At 41.8% G+C, this 24,369-nt stretch overlaps 3 long non-coding RNA genes across 3 annotated transcripts in view; 1 reads left to right on the forward strand and 2 right to left on the reverse strand.

The window, feature by feature from the left end:
* The first annotated feature begins 12,387 nt into the window (after positions 1-12,387).
* LOC120860638 overlaps positions 12,388-24,369 on the forward strand; it is a 25,111-nt gene continuing 13,129 nt past the window's right edge. The window contains exon 1 of the long non-coding RNA XR_005720383.1: positions 12,388-12,591. This is a non-coding gene — a long non-coding RNA (uncharacterized LOC120860638). The remainder of the gene's footprint in view (positions 12,592-24,369) is intronic.
* The window catches only part of LOC120860639, a 24,746-nt gene continuing 15,865 nt past the window's right edge, over positions 15,489-24,369 (reverse strand). The window contains exon 2 of the long non-coding RNA XR_005720384.1: positions 15,489-16,286. This is a non-coding gene — a long non-coding RNA (uncharacterized LOC120860639). The remainder of the gene's footprint in view (positions 16,287-24,369) is intronic.
* LOC120860645 lies at positions 21,694-24,363 on the reverse strand. Its single transcript, XR_005720390.1, has 2 exons — positions 24,200-24,363; positions 21,694-22,038 (listed from the first exon to the last, which is right to left on the reverse strand). It is a non-coding gene; the product is annotated as an uncharacterized LOC120860645 (long non-coding RNA).

The following is a 24,369-nucleotide window of genomic DNA, read 5'->3' on the forward strand; positions in this document are numbered from 1 at the left end:
GTACCCCAAACCACAAACCCCTAACTCGAACTCCAAACCCCGAACCGTGAACCCCAAAACCCTAACCCGAACCCTGAACCCCAAACGCCACCCCAAACCCAAACCCCAAACCCCTAACCCAAACACCAAAGCACTAATCCAAACCCCAATCCCCAAAACCTTAAAGCCGAACCATGAACACCTAACCCGAACCCCGAACCCCAGACCCCTAACCCGAACCGCAAACCCCAAACCAGAACCGCAAACCCCTAAAGCAAACCCCAAACCCCGAACCCCAAAATCCAAACTCCAAAACCGATCCCAAACCCTGAACCCTAATCCCTAACCTGAACCCCTAACCTCAAACCCCTAATCTGAATCCAAAGCCCAAACCCAAACTGCAAACCCATAAATTGAACCCGGAACCCCAAAACCCAAACACCAAACCCTGAACTGCGAACCTCAAATCCCTAACCCGAACCCCAAGCCCCAAACCTGATCCCCAAACCGCGAACTTCTAACCCCTAACCCGAACCATGAAACTCTAAATTGAACCTCACACTCCCAACCCCAAACCCGAACCCCAAACCCCAAACCACGAACCCCAAACCCGAACACCGAAACCGAAACCCGAACCGCATACCCCAAACCCTGAACCCAAACCCTGAACCCAAATCTGAACCCTAAGAAGAGAGGGGTTTCCCCAAACCCGAACCCGAACTCCAAACCTGAACCCTAACAAGTTGGGGGCATGCCCAAACCCTAACCCTAACCTTAACAATAAAACTCTAAAATAAAAACAAACTTTTCTGGTCTAAGCCCCGCCCCTTGCAGTCCCACGCCGCCTAAAAGCAAAAGGGTCAAAGCCTGGGTTTCAAACTCCTGACTTACGGAGCCAGATGGCCTGTCTAGCCTCCCCTCCACCTAACCGCTACGCTACCGGGGCTAGCAGAGTCGCCCAGCTCTCCCCGAGCACTCTTCAAGCCTCGGCCCGCCAGGGCAGGCTAATAAAGAACTATGGGTCCTATTAGCGCTCACTTTAAGCCGTAACCCTAACGCTAATGCCAACCCTAACGGTAACCCGAACCCTGACCCTGATCCTGACCTGAACCCTAACCCAAACCCGAACCCTAAGAAGAGGGAGGTGTTCCCCGAACCCTAACAATTGGTGGGGTTGCCCAAACCCGAACCCTAATCCTAACAAGTGGGGGGTTGCCCAAACCCGAAACCTAACAATAAACCTCTAAAAGAAAAATAAACTTTTCTGGTCTAAGCCCCACCTCTTGGGGTCCCACGCCCCCTAAAAGCAAAGGGGACAGACTGGGGACTTGAACTCCTGACCTACGCATCCTAGTCCGCCGGCCTGTCTAACCGCTAAGCTACCAAATGTTGCTGGGCCTGACGGGCCTCCCGGGCCCTCTTCAAGCCTCGACCCGCCAGGGTCTGGTTCCATAGAATATCATGGCTGTCCTAGGTCAGGTCATCTTTGCTTTCTGTAGTCGAAACAGCTTGGATTGTCTCGGTGGGGTGGATTTGCTTGTCCCGTGTTTCACCTGGAGGCAGTCGCGGTCCCGCGGGCCTGTCCTGCAAGTGGGCGTGGGGGTGGGGCGCACCGGGAGCGCGTTGGGGGCGGGGCGAACCTGGGCGGCTGGTCAGGGGCGCGGCTCACGTGAGCGCGTCGGGGGCGGGGCGGACATGGCGGCGCGTCGGGGCCAGGGCTTCCCAGCTGTGCTCTCAGGGCTCGCCGTTGCAGCTGGGAATGCTCGTTTCGTGGGCTCCTGGGTCCCCGCCGATCGGCATCCAGCGAGCAGAGCAGAGGGGCGTGGACCACAGGTAAGGGAACGGGGACTCGGCGGAGCAGGGAACCACGTATTCCGCCCTCTTTGTTTGCACAGTCTCGGAGCCCACTAACATGGCGGTCGCAGAAAAGCCTCGCCTTTGGGGTCAAGGCTTTTACCGCTTTACCCCTGCGCATAAAGCTCAGACCCGTGCACTTTTCCCAAGCAGCCTAGTGTATTGCTTCCTACAGGCCTGGAGAGGATAACAGGCAGGAAGGCCAGGGGTCTCCAGACAGAGAAAATAGACTGCAAGTGTCAGACGTTTTCTTCTCTCTCTAAGAGGCGGGAGGAGACAAATGAGTGTTGCATTTTTTGTCCATCTTGATACAAATTTAAAAGGAGGTTTCTCTGAAAATTCTGTGTTGCCATGACGACTCCTGGCTCCACCTCAATTTAACTTTTCTCAAACCTTGAGCTAAGCAATGCATTTTTCTTATGGACATGTTTGTCTTAAGGTATGTTAATGTACTATGTATTTACCCAAGACTCTGTCTTCAGGTCAGTTCCCCCAAAAGGCTCAGAAACGACTTGACAAACCAGTGTGTTTTACTCATATCTTGTTCTCTTAATCTATGTGAATGAAACTATACATTTGCTTGGAAATCTGCCTTTCTTCAAGATTCATGTCCATCATTTTATGGCCTGGGATGACTCACCTGCTGCCAATGTTATCTCAATGCATGCTGTGGGTGAGGGGCCTGGTGCCATTCTCTGAGACATTGTCTTTCTTTCATTAGCAGACTGCTAGTGGCTGTATAACATCTGGCTAAAGACTAGCAGGGGGTACTCTTTCTTCCCCCTTCTGATATCTATGTCAGCAGCTTTCTCTATCTCTTTTTATACTTTAATACAACTTTTCAACACAAAACCTCTGAGCCATCAAGCTTCGTCACTTGCCCTGGATTGGATTCTCCTCTGGAGGCCAAAAATGCTGGCATCTTTTGTGGTTTAGCAACCGCCTTTCAGCCTTTTGTAATTCATATTGAATCTTCATTTCAGATTGAAGATGCATTCCGTGGTATTGCCAACTGGAGTCTTTTCATCGCTCTGGAGTATCTGTCCATGTCTTTAGGGTATTTTTCAGCAATCATGTATAATTTCCAGTGTGCCAGTCTTGTCATCCTCATTACACCCATGGCAGAGTCTTTTATTCATGTTGACATGGTTGAAAGGGAATTGTTTGTTTAAATTCCTGTTCAGATTGTTATTTGCTAGTGTATACAGATAACACAGTGTCATCATTCATTTTTATCAGTTTGGACAGCTTGATCGTTGTCTTTAGTTTCTTTCATTTCTCATAATTTAAGATGACCCTGGCACATATATGTACAGTCTCACCCCTAGTCTCAGTCATTCCTTCAAAGAACAGTCCTCTTTTTTTAACATTACATTATTTTTGACTATGCTGGGTCTTTATTGCTAGTTTGTCTAGTTGTAGGGAGCAGAGCCTACCCTCTAGTTGCTGTGCCATGGCTTCTCGTGGCAGTGCTTTCTCTGTTTGCAGAACTTGGGCTCTGGAGCATGCAAACTTCAAGAGTTGTTCAAGGGCTTTGTTGCCCCTGGGCGTGTGGAATCTTCTACACAGGGATTGAACCTGTGTTCCCTGCATCGGTAGGCAGATTCTTTACCACCGGGCCATCAGAGACGTTTCCTTCTACATGTAGGAGCTCAATATGCTCAGCTGACCATACATAGATATATATACACACATGTATTCCAGCTTACCTTTGAACATATTCAGTTAAAGGTAATTTGTGATGATGTCTCCAACCTGATCCACCAGGACGTGGACATTGTAACCTTTTGTTTATCTGTAACTTTGCATTCCAATGGTAAGATACCTGGCTTCCACCGCTTGTCATACATAGAATTCAGTGCTTGTCCCACGTGCTTACTGAAAAATAAAAACCTGTCAGATTGTCTTTCAAAGGGAGCTCTGCATGCATTGCACCAGTATCTTGAGTATGTTTTTGTATGATAGTTTCCTATCAGTATACCCTCAGTGGCCAGGTGTCTATTTCAGTCGTTACCAATTATGAGTGGGCTTGTTTGCTCTAGTGTTCCTGGACAATTCGAGTACAGTTTCTTTGTCAGATATGCACTTTTTAAGGAAAACAGTTTTATTTATTGTTGGCTGTGTTGCGTCTCTGTGTGTAGGCTTTTCTCTAGTTTTGGTGACCATGGGCCATAACTAGTGGTGTGCAGGCTTCTCACTGCAGTGTCTCCTCTTGTTGAGGGGCACAGGCTCACAGGCCTCAGTGGCTGCAGCATGTGAACTCGGCATCGTGACTTCCAGGATCTAGAGCACAGGCTCGGCAGTTGTGGCACTCGGGCTCCATAGGATGTGGGATCTTCCCATCCCAGGGATCGCACCTGCATCTCCAGCACTGGCAGGGGGATTCTTTACTATGGAACCACCAGGGCATATTTTAGATTCTAGTTTTCCACACATGTATCTAGTGAAAGAGGCCAGGATCAAGAGGCCTGGCAGCTGGGAATCCTCAGCCACAGCTCTGGTGTGCTATCAAAAGCTCTTAGGCCTTTGGTGAGCACCTCAGCTTCCCTGGGACTCTTTCCTCCCCTCAGAAATGCCCTGCGTTTGGACTGTAGCCCACCAAGCTCCTCTGTCCCTGGGATTTCTGAGGCCAGAATACTGCAGGTGGTGCCATTTCCTTCTCTGCTGCTGCTGCTGAGTCACTTCAGTCGTGTCTGACTCTGTGCGACCCCGTAGGCGCCGGCCTACCAGGCTCCTCTATCCCTGGGATTCTCCAGGCAAGAACACTGGAGTGGGTTGCCATGTCCTTCTCCAGTGCATGGAAGTGAAAAGTGAAAGTGAAGTCCCTCAGTGAAGTCGTGTCCGACTCTTAGCGACCCCAGGGTTGCAGCCTACCAGGCTCCTCTGTCCATGGGATTCTCCAGGCAATAGTACTGGAGCGGGCTGCCATTGCCTTCTCTGATTTCCTGCTCTACAAGATAGCATTTTGAAGATATTTTCTCTTGGATATTGCTTTAGATGAAGGAAGGGGGATCCCTTCCAGGGCTTGAGAGTGAGTTCTTGTCTGACACTTGGCAATGAGTTGTCTGAGGAGAGGAGTGCTGTCCAAGCGAGAAGCTTTATCGGGAAGGGCTGCCGGGGCGGAGGGCAGGAGGGTGAGGGAAACGGAGAGAACCACTCTGCCACGTGGCTCACAGTCTCATGTTTTATGGTCATTGGGTTAATTTCTGGTTTGTCTCTTGCCAGTCACTCTGAATTAGGATCCTTCTTGGGGGCACACGCATCACTCAGCCGAGATGGATTCCAGCGAAGTGGATCCTGGGAGGTTGGTAGGACCTCTGAACTGGAGCCTCCCATCTCCTTCTGACCTCTCCAGAATTCTGGTTGGTGGTAGTTTGTTAGTTCCTTGTTCCTTACCAGGACCTCCTGTTGTAAGATGACTCCTGCAAGGGTTTTCTTTTCTCTGTTGCCTGGCAAGGGTGGGTGGTCAGTGGTTCATTTAACAGTTTGTTTTTGGTTCTCTCGAGTAAGGTCCTCCACAGGGTAAATGTATAAAATTATAAAAGGCAACGTTTTAAATAATTTATATTCATAATTTGGTAAGTTGGCTTTTTTTGTGTGTGTTAGACCTGATCACCAGACCAAAGGTCATGTAGATCTTTTGTTGTTTTCTAAAATTTCTATAGTGTTTTAAATGGAATTACCTTGTTGCAAAGTTTGTGTTTATGTGCATATTTTTCTAAACAGTTATTTCTTTTTAGTTCATTGATCACTGCTTTACAATATTGGTTTGATTTGTCATACACCCACATGAATTAACCATAGGTGTACCTATGTCCTCTTGCTCTTGAATCTCCCTCCCACCTCCCACCTATTCCCACCTCTCTAGGTGATTACGGAGCCCCAGTTTGAGTTCCCTGAGTCCTACAGCAAATTCCCATTGGTTGTCTATTTACAAATGTTGGTGTACCTGCATCCATGCTGCTCTCTCCACTCCTCTCACCCTCTCCCTCTTGTTCCCCACCCTTGTCCGTAAGTCTGTTCTCTATGTCTGCATCTCCATCGCTGCTATGTGAACAGACTCGTCAGTACCATCCTTCTAGATTCCATGTTTTTCTCTCTTTGACTGACTTCCCTGTTTAAGACACCCTAGGTTCATCCCCTTCATTAGAACGGACTCAAATGTGTTGTTTTTTATGGCTGCATTCCATACAGGCTCTGAGTGTTCCTTAGCCATGTTTTGCAGAGGGTCATGGAGCTATTCTGCTCCATTTCAGTTTGGGCTTCCAGCCTGAGTGCTCGCAGCAGAGCTGCTTCTGGGTGAGCCCTCTGAGGTCTGTGAGCGCCGGGCTGCCCGCTCTTCTCTGGCGGCCCGCAGGGGGCGCCAAATCCCCCTCTGACCCGCGGGCACAGGACGCTTTGCCTTTAGACTCTGCTCGGTGAGCAGCTGGCTGGCGGGAGCTTTGTCTCAGGACCATCAGGGCTCAGGCTTCTGGATAACGGGGCTGCATTCAGGCAGAGAAGAGCAGGGTTGCCTCAGTGCCCACCAGCAGGGAGGCGCTGCAAGAGCGAAAAATGAGGACGGAGTAGACATTTCCTGTGTCCAGCTGAGGGCTGACTGGAGGTCCATCTCAGAGGACTCGGGGGAAAGAGCTCCGTGTGAAAAACGGTGGGGTTTTAGTTAGGTTTGTGTTAGATGACCTCGAGGATGACCACTGATGTTCTTCCGTGTAGGTGGCCATTTTCCTGTCACTGTTTCTTGGGAAGACTGTCCTTTCCTCTTCGCTCGTTCCTGCTCTGATTTTCAGGAATTGACCATGTACGTGTGGGGTTCGTTCCTGGGCTCTCTATTCTCTCCTGGAGTCCCTGTGTCTGTGTTCCTGCCAGTTCCTCACGGTGGTGGTCACTACAGCTCCGTGATGCAGTTTGAAGTCGGACAGGAGGATGCCTCCAGCTGTGTTCCTCTTTCTCAGAGTCTTTTTGGCCGTTTAAGGTCCTGTTCAACATTAGCAGTCTAATATTAGGAATATTTCTATTTGTGTGAAAAATGCCATTGAATATTATTTTGTGATTGCAGTCAGTGTATTTGTTGATGACTTTGGTTGGAATGGACCTTTTAATTCCTCATTGTTCCAGTGCGTGAGCGTGGAGTAGTTTTCTGTGTATTTGTGTTTCCTTTGGTTTCTTTATCAGTGCTTTCTCGTTTTCAGACGACTGGTCTTTTATGTCCTTGATTAAGTTTGTTGCTGGCTGTTTTACTGTTTTTGATGCAGTGATAAGTGGGGTTTTCTTAATTTTTGTTTCTGCTTGTTATTAGTGTATAGAAACGCAAGTGATGTTTGTATATTGATTGGGATTGTAAATGGTAGTATTTTATACGGTTGTAAATCGATCCGAAATGATTCAGCTTTACTGATTGTAGTCTAACAACTGTTTGTCAAGTTATGTGGAAAATTTTATTTGTAAAATCTGTTTCTCCTGCAATAGGTCATCCAGAGGACCCAAGCCACGGTGTTTCCTAATAGACTTCCCACAGTACTTCTTCATTCCATGTGGACTCCTTCAAGGGCAGTGAGCATCACAGCTTCCCTTGAACTTCGTCTGGGTAAGTCTTGGCCTGTAGAAGAAACCTTCCTGCCTGTCTACTCTAAATTTCCTTTGTGGTATTGACATGGTTGTTTTCAAACATAGTTTACTTTCCAGTCATTTAAAATGTACAGAAAACGCCTAGCAATGGGAAAAGGTGCTCGCATTTGCCACATCATCTAAAATACTCTTATGTGTTTTATCCAAAATGGGTGCCTTCTGCAGAACCACCACATAATCTCCAAAATCAGGAAATCATATGGTTTCTACATTATAATGTAATCCACAGCCCCACTTCCACTCTTAGCAATTGCTCAAGTGTGTGAATATATCTTTTTTTCCATCCTCATCCTTTTTTCTTTGTTTAGAGTGTTACTGAGATTTTCAGTTATTTGGACAAACTTGATGGATTGAAAGCAGACATCGTGAATATGGGTTCTGGGTGGCCTTTTCTATATGGATTTTTTCCACTGAAGATGGTTTTAATGTTTATTCATGTTGTAACATGTATGAATCCTGCATTCTTTTTCTCCCCATAGTAATTAAAAATAAATAACATGCCATTTACCGTTTAGATATTTGTAAGCACACAGTGTTGCAGCAGACAACCTTTACTTGTTTTCCAAATCAGTTTAACAATGTGCACCTTGTGAGTGCTTTGGAGAAACTCAGGAAACTGAGTCAGTGACTGAAATGGCTCAAGATATCACCTTAAATACCATCTTCACCTAAAAACAAAACAGGCACTTCCTGGTGGTCCAGTGGCTGAGACTGGACACTCCCAAAGAAGGAGGCCCAGGTTCATTCCCTGATCTGAGAACTAGATCTCCCATGCCACAGCGAAGAGTTTGCATGCTGTAGCCAAATATCTTGCTTGCCTCAATGAAGGTCGACCTGGCGCAGCCAAATTAAAACAAACAAACAAATATTAACAAAAATAAAACCGAAGGAAAGGAAGGGTACGGTTGTTGTACAGATTTACGGCTTAGCTTTCCCTATTGATAGAAAAGAAAAAAAGAGTTTCAAAAGACTGTGTCTCATCCTTCTATCTGGCATAGAGAGAGGATTCCTTTGAAATGAGATTTCTCTGGTAAATTGACTCACAGAAGAGCCGTCTTGAACTTGGGTTTCAGAGATGATCATGCGTCCTCTAAAAAAAAATAATAATTTGGTCCAACGAATTCTCATGCTGAGGTGGTATATTTTGTGGTAGCATTTGCTCCCCTTCATTTTGGATGTATCCCCATTTGTTTACACAGTCATCTACTGAAGACATCTCGATATTTGAAATTTTTTAGTTATTACAAGTAGAGCTGTTGTGTATAATTGTGTGAAACTTTTTGTCTGGACACGTTTTCAAAGCTGTTTAGTAAGTGTTACACATGTAGTATTCAGGTCACAGGTGAGCCTTGTTTAGCTGTGGAAAAATCCAGCTACGTTTCTCAGTGGCATGTGGGATCTTCCGGGGTGGGTGATCGAACTAGAGTGTCTTGCGTTGTCAGGCAGATTCTTTACCACTGAGCCACCAGAGAAGCTGTGCCCCACTCTTTTGTTGAGTTTACTGGATCTAATAGGTGTGCAGTGCTACTTCACTGTTATTTTAGTTTGTAATTTCCTAATGATATGTGATTTTGATTATTTTTGATAGGCTTATTTGCTATCTTTATATTTTTGTAGGCCAGGTGTTTAGGATTATACATTTTTATGAGATTGTTCTAGATTTTTTGGTATTGTTGGAGTACAATCCTTTATCAGATATGTATTTTATAACTATATTTTTCTGTGGCTTGGGTTTAAGTTTTGTGAATAAGGTTTTTCACAGTTTAAATTTCTAATTTTTTTAAGTTGATGTTATATATGTTTTAAATCCTCCTTTGGATAGACTTTAGTGTGCTGTTGTTGTTGTTAAATTTTATAAGCAAAACTGAGGTACTGTAGATACAGTTTTAAGCAAAGCTGAGGTATCATACATACAGTTTTGCCTTTTGTCTGTTGAGAAGTTTGAGTGAGTTTGGTGTAAACTCTAAAATTATGTCTACATTCATTTGATTGGATAGAGCTTCCAATTATTTGTCTAATTGGTTTTGGAGATATCATGGGAAGTCAGTTTTTCCAAGGGAAACTGGGGTCCACGAAACACGAACTCTCTTCGATCCGTCGGAAACACTTTCTGCTTTTTCTGGCAGATTTGACTTGTTTGGATATCTCATACGAGTGGAATCACAGAATGTTTGTCCTTTTTTTGGTCTGGCTTATTTCACTTAATATAATGACCATAAGGTTTGTCCACATTGTCACATTGTCAGAATTACTGACTTTGGAGGGCCGAATCAGATTCCACTGTGTGTATACCACAGTTTGTTTATGGAATGGGCTGCCATGGACACTTAGATTACTTCTGTTTGTTTGCCAGTGTGAATCATGCTGTTGTGAGTATGGCTGAAGAAGTATACAGTTTTTCAGCCCCCTTTCCCAAACCTTTTGGGTACATAGCATGAATTGGAATTGAACTATGTATTTATTCCATGTGTTCGTTTCGGAGTCATTTCTGTGATGTCTTGCAGAGTGGCAGCACCATTTAATGTACTTTTTTTGTATGGTGGAATACTGTTCAAGCTTCTGAATATACCCTGTGTTGCATATTCAGTCACCCACCAATGGACACTTGAATGTCACTATGAATATGTGTGTACCAGTTTCTGTTTGAATTATTAACAAATACATTACTATATATGAAAGAAGCCACAAGGACCTACTGTACAGTTTAGGAAGCTATTGAATATCTTATGAGAATGTATACTGGAAGAGACTCTCAAAAGGAGTATATGAAAAAGACATAGTAACCGTGATCATTACTGTGCCAACACTATGAGTTATCATAGTGCTACTCAACGTGTATTTATACATGCCACTAAAATATTCACATCTGTATGTATATTATAAAAAAAATTACATAAAATATCAAGAATTCAAACAGAGAATAAATACACTTCCTGTCATTGCTTGTCATCATTTATACGCTAATACTACCTGTAACACTCATTGTATAAGTGCTGGACTAGGAATTGACATTCTTGTAAACCAAGAGATTGTGAAGGTGTAAGGAAGTATAACTTATTGAATTTCTTAATGAAGGATTATAGAACTCTATGTCCATGAAGAAGTCTGTTTAATTGAGCCACATTCTTACTAGAGTGATGAGCTTGCACCCAACCCAACGTTCGTTCCCAATGAAATCCTGCAGTCCTCTGGCCTCAATGTCTGCTTCCTGCTATCGAGAAAGAAAAGATGAGGAAGACCTGACAAAACCGATGCTCTTTTTCTCTTTTTGATTTGTATTTTATCGCAGGGCTTGGCAAAAAGAGGGCCTAACCTGTTTTTAGAGTTCCATCCCAAGGGTTACTCTGGCATGTCACATATGTTGACAAACTAACTGCTGATTATTTTCAGCAAAGGACAATGATCTGCACTTCACTATCTGTTGCTTGAGCTGGAATAGCAGGCATCGCTTGAAGTGCAGTCCTTCATGCTGAAGTAGGCATCCCTGAAGCAACAGTATAAGAGGAACACATTTATCATGTAGACATCGCATCCCATGCATTGGTAATAATTTTTCAGTTATACCCATCATCATTGGAGGAACTGACTTGTCCCAGTAATAACGAGAGTAGCCAGTATAACGGTTCCTTGACTTACGAGTACTTCCTATGAGTACCCTTATGAGTATTTAAATCTCCTGTGAATCCTATGTGACAACCATACATACCAACATGAGTTATTAGTATTATATCAATATTTTTAGTCCTATTGTATTTCAACTAAAAATCTCAATACATAATTGTACATGAACTCAAGACATAAAATCAGTGCAAATACAAAGTGTTCCATCCTTTGAGAAAGGGAGAAAAATATCTCTGTGCTTTGCCTATTGCATTTTTATGTATTAGATCCTTCAGTATCATATTCACCGCACCCAACGAATGATTCACAAATCTTCAGAGAAGAAAGGATCATTTCTCTTTCACAATGAGTAGTTCAACTCTTCTCAAAGCAAAGTCATAAGTGAGTCTAATTTTGTGTGAGACCATGAATCCTCAGTGTTTCCATGATGCTTGTGCTTATGATGGGAGGTCTGAGAAGGCACTTCTGAAGGTTTATTCATACCAGTCGTTCTCATATGTATGGAGTCTTTAAAGGGTGAATCACTGAGGTGTTGCTTCTACACTTGTACTGGGCTGAGTAGCAACATGCCCTTTCTCCCTGAGTGCAGTAGACGTCTTCCCAACCTGTCTGTCTTCTGTCCTCTGGAGTATGTATTGCTTGAGCTCACCACAGCCTAGTAGATGGAAATCGTCAGGATATTCTGGAAACCCTTTTTATTTCAGCCTGTTCAGGAGGTTACAACCGCTGCAAACCTCTGGATTTTACAAAGCACTTTTAACAACCTCAGATGAAGGATACAAGTCAACACTCGCGACAGCCACAGGCTTCCATGGCCTATACATGACTGTGGGCTTTGCTTTCATAAACATCCTGTTTCTTATACCAACTAGGATGTCACTGTATTTTTTATTATCATTTTATCTTTGGTGGTTTTTAGATCTATTATGGATTTTCCTATATATCTTCACTTCTTGGTGAGGGTCTTATGTTAGTAGTAGTTACTACAACTGACTTCCAGTCAGTTAGCTGTGGTGCAATAGAAAAAAGAATGACCAACTGTATATTATTAATATTATGTATCAATATATTATTAGTTTTATTGTTTGCAGTCTCCAATTCCAAGTTTCTGAAATAAACATTCAGAAAAATCACAACCTTTTGTACAGTGTCCATTACGTTTCTCCTGTTTGATGTGGATATTGGCCTTTGGTTCTGTCACTAGCTTTGCAAGTAAAAAAAAATTAATTAGAGCTCCTTATGGTAATTTTACTGTTAGCAATAAGTATAGCATAAAGTGAACACAGAAAGGGTTAGAGTAGACCAAATATGAAAGTTAGTTTAAAAGAAAACATAGTGTTGAACGTTTACAGTAGGAATGTAGTGATGAAGTTCCTTTATTATTATTCTATCCTTTCAGTTTCTTTTGCAGGGGTGTTCATGTACAGATTCCAGTACTATGGCTAGAGTGAATAATAGGATCATTATTCTCGAGAGCAACTCTACTAAGTCTTAACGCTCATGTCACTCAAGGTTTTTTTTTTTTTTAATACCTATTATGTTGGTAGTGCTTGTAGTTTGTGAAGTCACATGAGTTGTATTCGTTCAAGCAATAGTATCAAACAGCTGCGGCATCAATTATAGATGTGAATCGATATAGAATGTGAATCCGTTTCACCGTGACAAGTTATTATTGAAGGTATTCTATGAATGCCAGTAACAAAGCTGTGCAGAAATAATACAGTGTTTATTAAGAAAACACAATTTACTAATTTGTTTTATTATTCTATTTCTTTTAAACCGATTTAATGACAAGAGGCTTAACTTTTCATTCACTTGTATGACTATCAGCAGTTTGACCAATTTGAAGAAGATGACTCGTTTCTAGTCTTCGTTATCAGCTCATCCCATCTACTAGCTTTAAAATCATTTAGTACAGAGCTCACCATCTAGGTGTTCATCCAGTGTTTTGTTTGCTTATCATGCAGGATCCTTTTAAAAGTAAAAGTATGTCTGTATGAGTTAGAACTCTGATCCCAACAGTCCATGTAGAAGCTTCCCCTGAGAAATGTATAGGTTTTGCACCAATGCTACTGAAATGTGTGAATGTGGTATACCATATATTACCCAAAGCAATTTACAAATTCAGTGCAATCCCTATCAAGATACCGGTGATATTTTTCACAGAACTAGAACAAATAATTTCAAGATTTGTATGGAAATACAAAAAACCACGAATAGCCAAAGCAATCTTGAGAAAGAAGAATGGAACTGGAGGAATACTACAAAGCCACAGTCATCAAGACAGTATGGTATTGGCACAAAGACAGAAATATAGATCAATGGAACAAAATAGAAAGCCCAGAGATAAATCCACACACATATGGACACCTTATCTTTGACAAAGGAGGCAAGAATATACAGTGGAGTAAAGACAATCTCTTGAACAAGTGGTGCTGGGAAAACTGGTCCACCACTTGTAAAAGAATGAAACTAGATCACTTTCTAACACCGCACACAAAGATAAACTCAAAATGGATTAAAGATCTAAATGTAAGACCAGAAACTATAAAACTCCTCGAGGAGAACATAGGCAAAACACTCTCCGACATAAACCACAGCAGGATCCTCTATGATCCACCTCCCAGAATTCTGGAAATAAAAGCAAAAATAAACAAATGGGACCTAATTAAAATTAAAAGTTTCTGCACAACAAAGGAAAATATAAGCAAAGTGAAAAGACAGCCTTCCGAATGGGAGAAAATAATAGCAAATGAAGCAACTGACAAACAACTAATCTCAAAAATATACAAGCAACTCCTGCAGCTCAATTCCAGAAAAATAACCCAATCAAAAAATGGGCCAAAGAACTACATAGACATTTCTCCAAAGAAGACATACGGATGGCTAACAAACACATGAAAAGATGCTCAACATCACTCATTATTAGAGAAATGCAACTCAAAACCACAATGAGGTACCACTTCACACCAGTTAGAATGTCTGTGATCCAAAAATCTGCAAGCAATAAATGCTGGAGAGGGTGTGGAGAGAAGGGAACCCTCCTACACTGTTGGTGGGAATGCAAACTAGTACAGCCACCTTGGAGAACAGTGTGGAGATTCCTTAAAAAATGGCAAATAGAACTGCCTTATGACCCAGCAATCCCACTGCTAGGCATACACATGGAGGAAACCAGAATTGAAAGAGACACATGTACCCCAATGTTCATCGCAGAACTGTTTATAATAGCCAGGACATGGAAACAACCTAGATGTCCATCGGCAGATGAATGGATAAGAAAGCTGTGGTACATATACACAATGGAGTATTACTCAGCCGTTAAAAAGAATACATTTGAATCAGTTCTGATGAGATGGATGAAACTGGAGCCGATTATACAGAGTGAAGTAAGCCAGAAAGAAAAACACCAATACAGTATACTAACACATATATATGGAATTTAAAAGATGGCAATGATGACCCTGTATGCAGGACAGCAAAAAAGACACAGATGTGTATAGCGGACTTTTGGACTCAGTGGGAGAGGGAGAGGGTGAGATGATTTGGGAGAATGGCATTGAAACATGTATAATATCATGTAAGAATCGAATTGCCAGTCTATGTCCGATGCAGGATATGGCACGCTTGGGGCTGGTACGCGGGGATGACCCAGAGAGATGTTGTGGGGAAGGGGGTTCATGTTTGGGAACGCATGTTCACCGTGGTGGATTCATGTCAATGTATGCCAAAACCAATACAGAATTGTAAAGTAAAAAAATAAATAAATAAAATAAAATAAAATAAAATAAAAATAATAAAAAAAACCAATGGTCTTTTCAAAAAATGATGATGAGTGATGAGTATGCATATGCCAACGAATGAAATGGGACCCATATGTCAAACCACATAAAAATATATCTTCCCTCAACATACATATAACACAATCATACATAATACATGTGCATTGACTCTCCAACTATGAAGTCATACCAACATGGATGTAAAATATCGCAATAAACTCCAAAGTTTAAAAGTGATGAAGATTGACTTTCGCCTGCTGGCGCTTCTTTTTCTGTCATCTCCATTATATTCGCTATGCCAATGAGTCATGTGCTGTGCTAAGTCACTTACATTGTGTCCAACTCTTTGGGATCATATGGACTAGGCCCCACCAGGCTCCTCTCTCCATGGGATTCTCTAGGCAAGGATACTGGAGTGGGTTGCCATGCTCTCCCTCAGGAGATATCTTCCTGCCCCAGGGATCGAACCCATATCTCCTATGTCTCCTGCATCGGCATGTTCTGTGTGTTCTTTACCACGAGAACCACCTGGGAAGCCCCAAGACACATGAACATCGGTGGATTGGGGATCCACGGGGCACAGACAGAACCGTTCCTCCAACAAAAATGAAGAATGACTTTAAAATCTCAAACAAAGCATGAGTATACGTGTTCACAACCGTCATGTAGCAAGGGTTTCTTCGATCTGAAAACTGGCATCGATGAAGGACTGTGTGAAGTATATTTCCAAGTCTATTTGGCAAACATAGCCTAAGTTGGCTATATTTAGTCCTCAAACGAATGAGAATGTCATGAGGAGTGGCCGTTTCAAATAAGTAGCATGGGAAGCTGTTTACACTTATTGTGATGCGTGGTATACCACATTCACACATTTCAGGAGCATTGGTGCAAAAACGATACATTTCTCAGGGGAAGCTTCTACATGGACTGTTGGGATTGGAGCTCTAACTCATACAGACATGCTTTTACTTTTAAAAGGATCCTGCATGATAAGCAAACTGAACACTGAACACCTAGACGGTGAGCTCTGTACTAAATGATTTTAAAGCTAGTAGATGGGATGAGCTGATAAGGAAGACTACAAACGAGTCATCTTCTTCAACCTGGTCAAACTCCTGATAGTCATACAAGTGAATGAAAAGTGAAGCCTGTTGTCATTAAATCGGTTTAAAAGAAATAGAATAGGAAAACAAATGAGTAAATCTTGTTTTCTTCATAAACATGGTATTATTTCTGCACAGCTTTGTTACTGGCATTCATAGAATACCTTCAATAATAACTTCTCACGGGGAAATGGATTCACATTCTATATCGATTCACATCTATAATGGATGCCCTAGCTGTTTGATACTATTGCCTGAATGAATGCAACTTATGTGGCTTCACAAACGACAAACACGACGAACATAATAGGGATTAAAAAACCTGAGTGACATGAACGTTAAGACTTAGTAGAGTTGCTCTCCAGAATAATGATCCTATTATTCACTCTAGCCATAGTACTGGAATCTGTACATGAACACCCCTGCGAAAGAAACTGAAAGGATAGAATAATAATAAAGGAACTTCATCACTATATTCCTAATGTAAACGTTCAACACTATGTTTTCTTTCAAACTAACTTTCATATTTGGTCTACTCTAACCTCTTCTGTGTTCACTTTATGCTATACTTATTGCGAACAGTAAAATTACCATAGGAGCTCTAATTAATTTTTTTCTTGCAAAGCTATTGAGAGAACCAAAGGCTGATATCCACATCAAACAGGAGAAACGTAATGGAAACTGTAAACAATTTTATGGAATAACATTTCCGTGCTCCTATTCAGTCAAATGGACACTCAAAAGGATGTGATTTTTCTGAATGTTTATTTCAGAAACTTGGAATTGGATGACTGCAAACGATAAAATGAATAATATACATAATATTCATAATATACAGTTTGTCATTCTTTTTTCTATTCTGCCACAGCTAACTGACAGGAAGTCAGTTGTAGTAACTACTACTAACATAAGACCCTCACCAAGAAGTGAAGATATATAGGAAAATCCATAATAGATCTAAAAACCATCCAAGAGAAAATGATAATAAAAAAATACAGTGACATCTTAGTTGGTATAACAAACAGGATGATTATGAAAGCAAAGCCAACAATCATGTATAGGGCATGGAAGCCCGTGGCTGTCACGAGTGTTGACTTGTATCCTGCATCTGAGGTTGTTAAAAGTGCTTTGTAAAATCCAGAGGTTTGCAGCCGTTGAAACCTCCTGAACAGACTGAAATAAAAAGGGTGTCCAGAATATCCTGACGATTTCCATCTACTAGGCTGTGGAGAGCTCGAGCGATACATACTCCAGAGGACAGAAGACAGACAGGTTGGGAACACGTCTACCGCACTCAGGGACAAAGGGCATGTTGCTACTCAGCCTAGTACAAGTGGAGAAACGACACCTCAGTGATTCAACCTTTAAAGACTCCATACATATGAGAACGACTGGTATGAATAAACCTTCAGAAGCGCCTTCTCAGACCTCCTCCCGTCATAAGCACAAGCATCATGAAAACACTGAGTTTTCATGGTCTCACACAAAATTAGACTCACTTATGACACTGCTTTGACAAGAGTTGAACTACTCATTGTGAAAGAGAAATGATCCTTTCTTCTCTGAAGATTTGTGAATCATTCGTTGGGTGCGGTGAATAAACTCCTTAAGGATCTAATACATAAAAATGCAATAGGCTAAGCACAGATTTTGTTCTCCCTTTCTCAGAGGATGGAACATTTTGTATTTGCACTGATTTTATGTCTTGAGTTCATGTACAATTATGTATTGAGTTTTTTAGTTGAAATACAATAGGACTAAAAATATTGATATAGTACTAATAACTCATGTTGGTATGTGTGGTTGTCACACAGGATTCACTGGAGATTTAAATTCACAGTTGTCCATGTAAAGGATGAATGCTATTTAGCTTCTTTGTGAATCTAGACCATGAATGAAGAGCTTTCCTCAACATATTTCACTGAGGGAAATACGAGGATGATAGGCATAATCCTATGCTTCGACTCATGGATATCTAAGCACTGCTCACAATACAGATCTGATTTTCAAAATCAGGGTTCTTTGAGTGTCCTTGAAGAGCATTTGTTTTTCTGGATACAGAAGAAAAAAACTCATGAGTATCAAACTTGTTCACATAAAACATGTGTATGAATTGTTATCTTCCTGAACCGGGGATCAAACCCACATCGCTTCCACCTCCTGCGCTGGTAGGTAGATTATTTACCGACTGTGCCACCTGGGAAGCGACATACATTTCAAGGACCGCTGCCGTCAGCTTCTACTGTTCGTGACCAAAGGAGGAGAAACAACATTGGAAGAAGTTCTCATAAGGGTACTCATAGGAAGTACTCGTAAGTCAAGGAACTGTTATACTGGGTACTCTTGTTATTACTGGGATGAGTCAGTTCCTCCAGTGATGATGGGTATAACTGAAAAATTATTACCAATGCATGGGAAGCTATTGCTTCAGGGATGCCTACTTCAGCATGAAGGACTGCACTTCAAAGGATGCCTGCTATTCCAGCTCAAGCAACAGATAGTGAAGTGCAGATCATTGTCTTTTGTTGAAAATAATCAGCAGTTTCTCAACATACGTAACATGCCAGAGGAACCCTTGGGATGGAACTCTAAAAACAGGTTAGGCCCTCTTTTTGCCAAGCCCTGCGATAAAATACAAATCAGAAAAAGAAAAATAGCATCGGTTTTATCAGGACTTCCTCATCTGTTCTTTCTCGATAGCAGGAAGCAGACATGGAGGCCAGAGGACTGCAGGATTTCATTGGGAACTAACGTTGGGTGGGGTGCAAGCTCATCGCTCTAGTAAGAATGTGGCTCAATGAAACGGACTTTCATTCACTTCATGGACATAGAGTTCTATAATCCTTCATTAAGGAATTCAATAAGTTATACTTCCTTACACCTTCACAATCTCTTGGTTTACAAGAATGTCAATGCCTAGTCCAGCACTAATACAATGAGCGTTACAGGTAGTATTAGCGTATAAGTGATGATGAGCAATGACAGGAAGTGTATTTATTCTCTGTCTGATTTCTTGATTTTTTATGTAATTTTTTAATAATATACTTACAGATGTGAATATTTTAGTGGCATGTATAAAGGCACGTTGAGTAGCGCTATGATAACTCATAGTGTTGGCATGATAATTATCATGGTTACTGTGTCTTTTTCATATATTCCTTTTGAGAGTCTCTTCCATTATACATGATCATAAGATATTCAATAGTTTCCTAAACTGTACAGGAAGTCCTTGTGGCTTCTTTCATATATAGTAATGTATTTGTTAATAATTCAAACAAAAACTGGTACACACATATTCATAGTGACATTCACAATAGCTCAAAGGTAGAACTCATTCAAGTGTCTATTGGTGGGTGACTGAATATGCAACACAGGGTATATTCAGAAGCTTCAACGGTATTCCACCGTACAAAAAATTACATTAAATGGTGCTGCCACTCTGCAAGACATTCCAGAAATGACTGCAAAACCAACACGTGGAATAAATACATAGTTCAATTCCAATTCACGCTATGTACCCAAAAGGTTTGGGAAAGGGGGCTGAAAACACGTATACTTCTTCAGTCATACTCACAACAGCATGATTCACACTGGCAAACAAACGGAAGTAATCTAAGTGTCCATGGCAGCCCATTCCATAAACAAACTGTGGTATACACACAGTGGAATCTGATTCGGCCCTTCAGAGTCAGTCATTCTGACAATGCGACAATGTGGACAAACCTTATGGTCATTACATGAAGTGAAATAAACCAGACCAAAAAAAGGACAAACGTTCTGTGATTCCACTCGTATGAGATATCCAAACAAGTCAAATCTGTCAGAAAAAGCAGAAAGTGATTCCGACGGATCGAAGAGAGTTCGTGTTTCATGGACCTCAGTTTCCCTTGGAAAACCTGACTTCCCGGGGTATCTCCAAAACCAGTTAGACAAATAATTGGAAGCTATATCCAGTCAAATGAATGTAGACATAATTTTACAGTTTACACCAAACTCACTCAAACTTCTCAACAGACAAAAGGCAAAACTATATCTATGCTACCTCAGCTTAGCTTAAAACTGTATCTACAGTACCTCAGTTTTGCTTATAAAATTTAACAACAACAACAACACACTAAAGTCTATCCAAAGGAGGATATAAAACATATATAACATCAACTTAAAAAAATTAGAAATTTAAACTGTGAAAAACCTTATTCACAAAACTTAAACACAAGCCACAGAAAAATATAGTTATAAAATACATATCTGATAAAGGATTGTACTCCAACTATACCAAAAAATCTAGAACATTCTCATTAAGAATGTATAAACCTAAACACCTGGCCTACAAAAATATAAAGATGGTAAATAAGCCTATCAAAAATACTCAAAATCACATATCATGAGGAAATTACAAACTAAAATAACAGTGAAGTAGCACTGCACACCTATTAGATCCAGTAAACTCAACAAAAGAGGGGGGCACAGCTTCTCTGGTGGCTCAGTGGTAAAGAATCTGCCTGACAACGCAAGACACTCTAGTTCGATCACCCACCCCGGAAGATCCCACATGCCACAGAGAAACGTAGCTGGATTTTTCCACAGCTAAACAAGGCTCACCTGTGACCTGAATACTATATGTCTAGCACTTACTAAACAGCTTTGAAAACGTGTCCAGACAAAAAGTATCACACGATTATACACAACAGCTCTACTTGTAATAACTAAAAACTTTCAAATGTCAGGATGTCTTCAGTAGATGACAGTGAAAACAAATGGGGATACATCCAAAGTGAAGGGGAGCAAATGCTACCACAAAATATACCACCTCAGCATGAGAATTCGTTGGACCCAATTAACTTTTTTTTTTTTTTTTTGAGGACACATGATCATCTCTGAAACCCAAGTTCAAGACGGCTCTTCTGTGAGTCACATTTACCGGAGAAATCTCATTTCAAAGGAATCCTCTCTATATGCCAGATAGAAGGATGAGACACAGTCTTTTGAAACTTTTTCTTTTCTGTCAATAGGGAAAGCTAAGCCGTAAATCTGTACAAAAACCGTACCCTTCCTTTCCTTTGGTTTTATTTCTTTAACATTTGTTTTTTTTTTTGATTTGGCTGTACCAGGTCGACCTTCATTGAGGCAAGCCAGATATTTAGCTACAGCATGCAAACTCTTCGTTGTGGCATAGGAGATCTAGTTCTCGGATCAGGGAATGGACCTGAGCCTCCTTCTTTGGGAGTGTCCGGTCTCAGCCACTGGACCACCAGGAAGTGCCTGTTTTGTTTTTAGGTGAAGATGGTATCTAAGGTGATATCTTGGGCCATTTCAGTCACTGACTCAGTTTCCTGAGTTTCTCCAAAGCACGCACAAGGTGCACATTATTAAACTGGTTTGCGAAACAAGTAAAGGTTGTCTGCTACAACACTGTATGCTTACCAATATCTAAATGGTAAATGGCATATTATTTATTTTTAATTGCTATGGGGGGAAAAAGAATGCAGGATTCATACATGTTACAACATAAATAAACATTAAAACCCCAACTTCAGTGAAAAAAAATCCATATAGAAAAGGCCACCCAGAACCTATATTCACCATGTCTGCTTTCAACCCATCCAAATAACTGGAAATGTCAGTAACACTCTAAATAAAGAAAAAAGGACGAGGATGGAAAAAAGATATATTCATACACTTGAACAATTGCTAAAAGTGGAAGTGGGGCTGTGGATATGATTTCCTGATTTTGGAGATTATGTGCTGGTTCTATAGAAGGTACCCATTTTGGATAAAACACATAGAGTATTTTAGATGATGTGGCAAATGCCAGGACTTTTTCCCATTGCTAGGCGTTTTCTGTACATTTTAAATGACTGGAAAGGAAACTATGTTTGAAAACAACCATATCAATACCACAAAAGAAATGTAGAGTAGACAGGCAGGAAACTTTCTTCTACAGGCCAAGACTTACCCAGACAAAGTTCAAGGGAAGCTGTGATGCTCACTGCCCTTGAAGGAGTCCACATGGAATGAAGAAGTACTGTGGGAAGTCTATTAGGAACCACCATGGTTTGGGTCCTCTGGATGACCTATTGGAGGAGAAACAGATTTTACAAATAAAAGTTTTCCACATAACTTCACAAAAAGTTGTTAGACTACATTCAGTAAAGCTGAATCATTTCGGATCAATTTAAAATCAAATAAAATATTACCATTTACGATCCCAATCAATAGACAAATCATCACTTGCGTTTCTATACACTAATAACAAGCAGAAACAAACATTAAGAAAATCCCACTTATCACTGCATCAAAAACAATAAAACAGCCAGCAACAAACGTAATCAAGGACATAAAAGACCAGTCGTCAGAAAACTAGAAAGCACTGATAAAGAAACCAAAGAAAACACAAATACACAGAAAACTATTCCACGCTCACGCACTGCAACAATGAGGAATTAAAAGGTCCATTCCAACCAAAGTCATCAACAAATACACTGACTGCAATCACAAAGTAATATTCGATGGCATTTTTTCACAGAAATAGAAATATTTCTAATATTAGACTGCTGATATTGAACAGGACCTTAAACGGCCGAAAAGACTCTGAGAAAGAAGAACACAGCTGGAGGCATCTTCCTATACGACTTCAAAGTACATCACGGAGCTGTAGTGGCCACCACCGTGAGGAACTGGCAGGAACACAGACACATGGACTCCAGGAGAGAATAGAGAGCCCAGGAACGAACCCACACGTACATGGTCAGTTCATGAAAATCAAACCAGGAAGAAGCAAAGAGGAAAGGACAGTCTTCTCAAGAAACAGTGACAGAAAAACGGCCACCTACACGGAAGAACATCAGTGGTCATCCTCGAGATCATCTAACACAAATCTAACTAAAAACCCACCGTTTTGCACAAGGAGCTCTTTCCCGCCTGAGTCCTCTGAGACCTCTAACCTCCAGTCAGCCCTCAGCTGGACACAGAAAAGTCTACTCCGTCCTCATTTTTTCGCTCTTGCAGCGCCTCCCTGCTGGTGGGCACTGAGGCAACCCTGCTCCTCTCAGCCTGGATGCAGCCCTGTTATCCAGAAGCCTGAGCCCTGATGGTCCTGAGACAAAGCTCCCGCCAGCCAGCTGCTCACCGAGCAGAGTCTAAAGGCAAAGCGTCCTGCGCCCACGGCTCAGAGGGGCGTTTGGCGCCCCCTGCGGGCCGCCAGAGAAGAGCGGGCAGCCCGGCGCTCACAGACCTCGGAGGGCTCACCCAGAAGCAACTCTGTTGTGAGCACTCAGACTGGAAGCCCAAACTGACATGGAGCAGAAGAGCTCCATGACCCTCCTTAAACCATGGCTAAGGAACAATCAGAGCCTGTATGGAATGCAGCCATAAGAAGGAACACATTTGAATCCGTTCTAATGAGGGGGATGAACCTAGAGTGTATTAAACAGGGAAGTCAGTCAAAGAGAGAAAAACATGGAATCTAGAAGGATGGTACTGACGAGTCTGTTCACATAGCAGCGATGGAGATGCAGACGTAGAGAACAGACTTACGGACAAGGGTGGGGAACAAGACGGAGAGGGTGAGATGAGTGGAGAGACCAGCATGGATGCAGGTACACCATTTGTAAATAGACAACCAATGGGAATTTGCTGTAGGACTCAGGGAACTCAAACTGGGGCTCCGTAATCACCTAGAGAGGTGGAATGGGTGTGAGGTGGGAGGGAGATTCAAGAGCAAGAGGACATAGGTACACCTGTGGTTAATTCATGTGGATGTATGACAAATCAAACCAAAATTAGAAAGCAATGATCAATCAACTAAAAAGAAATAACTGTTTAAAAAATATGAACATAAACAAATTTTGCAACAAGGTAATTCCATTTAAAAAACTATAGAAAGTTTAGAAAACAACAAAAGATCTACATGACCATTGGTCTGGCGATCAGGTCTAACACACACACACAAAAGCCAACTTACCAAATTACGAATATAAATTATTTAAAAGATTGACTTATAATTTTATACATTTACCCTGTGGAGGACCTTACTCGAGAGAACCAAAAACAAACTGTTAAATGAACCACGGACCACCCACCCTTGCCAGGCCACAGAGAAAAGAAAACCCTTGCAGGAGTCATCTTACAACAGGAGGTCCTGCTAAGGAACAAGGAACGAACACGCTACCACCAACCAGAATCCTGGAGAGGTCAGAAGGAGATGGGAGGCTCCAGTTCAGAGGTCCTACCCACCTCCCAGGATCCACTTCGCTGGAATCCATCTCGGCTGAGTGATGCGTGTGCCCTCAAGAAGGATCCCAATTCAGAATGACTGGCAAGAGACAGACCAGAAATTAACCCAATGATCATAAAACCTGAGACTGTGAGCCACGTGGCAGAGTGGTTCTCTCCGTTTCCCTCAC

The sequence above is a fragment of the Oryx dammah genome, unplaced genomic scaffold (genome assembly GCF_014754425.2).
Source record: "Oryx dammah isolate SB20612 unplaced genomic scaffold, SCBI_Odam_1.1 HiC_scaffold_11150, whole genome shotgun sequence".
Classification (NCBI taxonomy): domain Eukaryota; kingdom Metazoa; phylum Chordata; class Mammalia; order Artiodactyla; family Bovidae; genus Oryx; species Oryx dammah.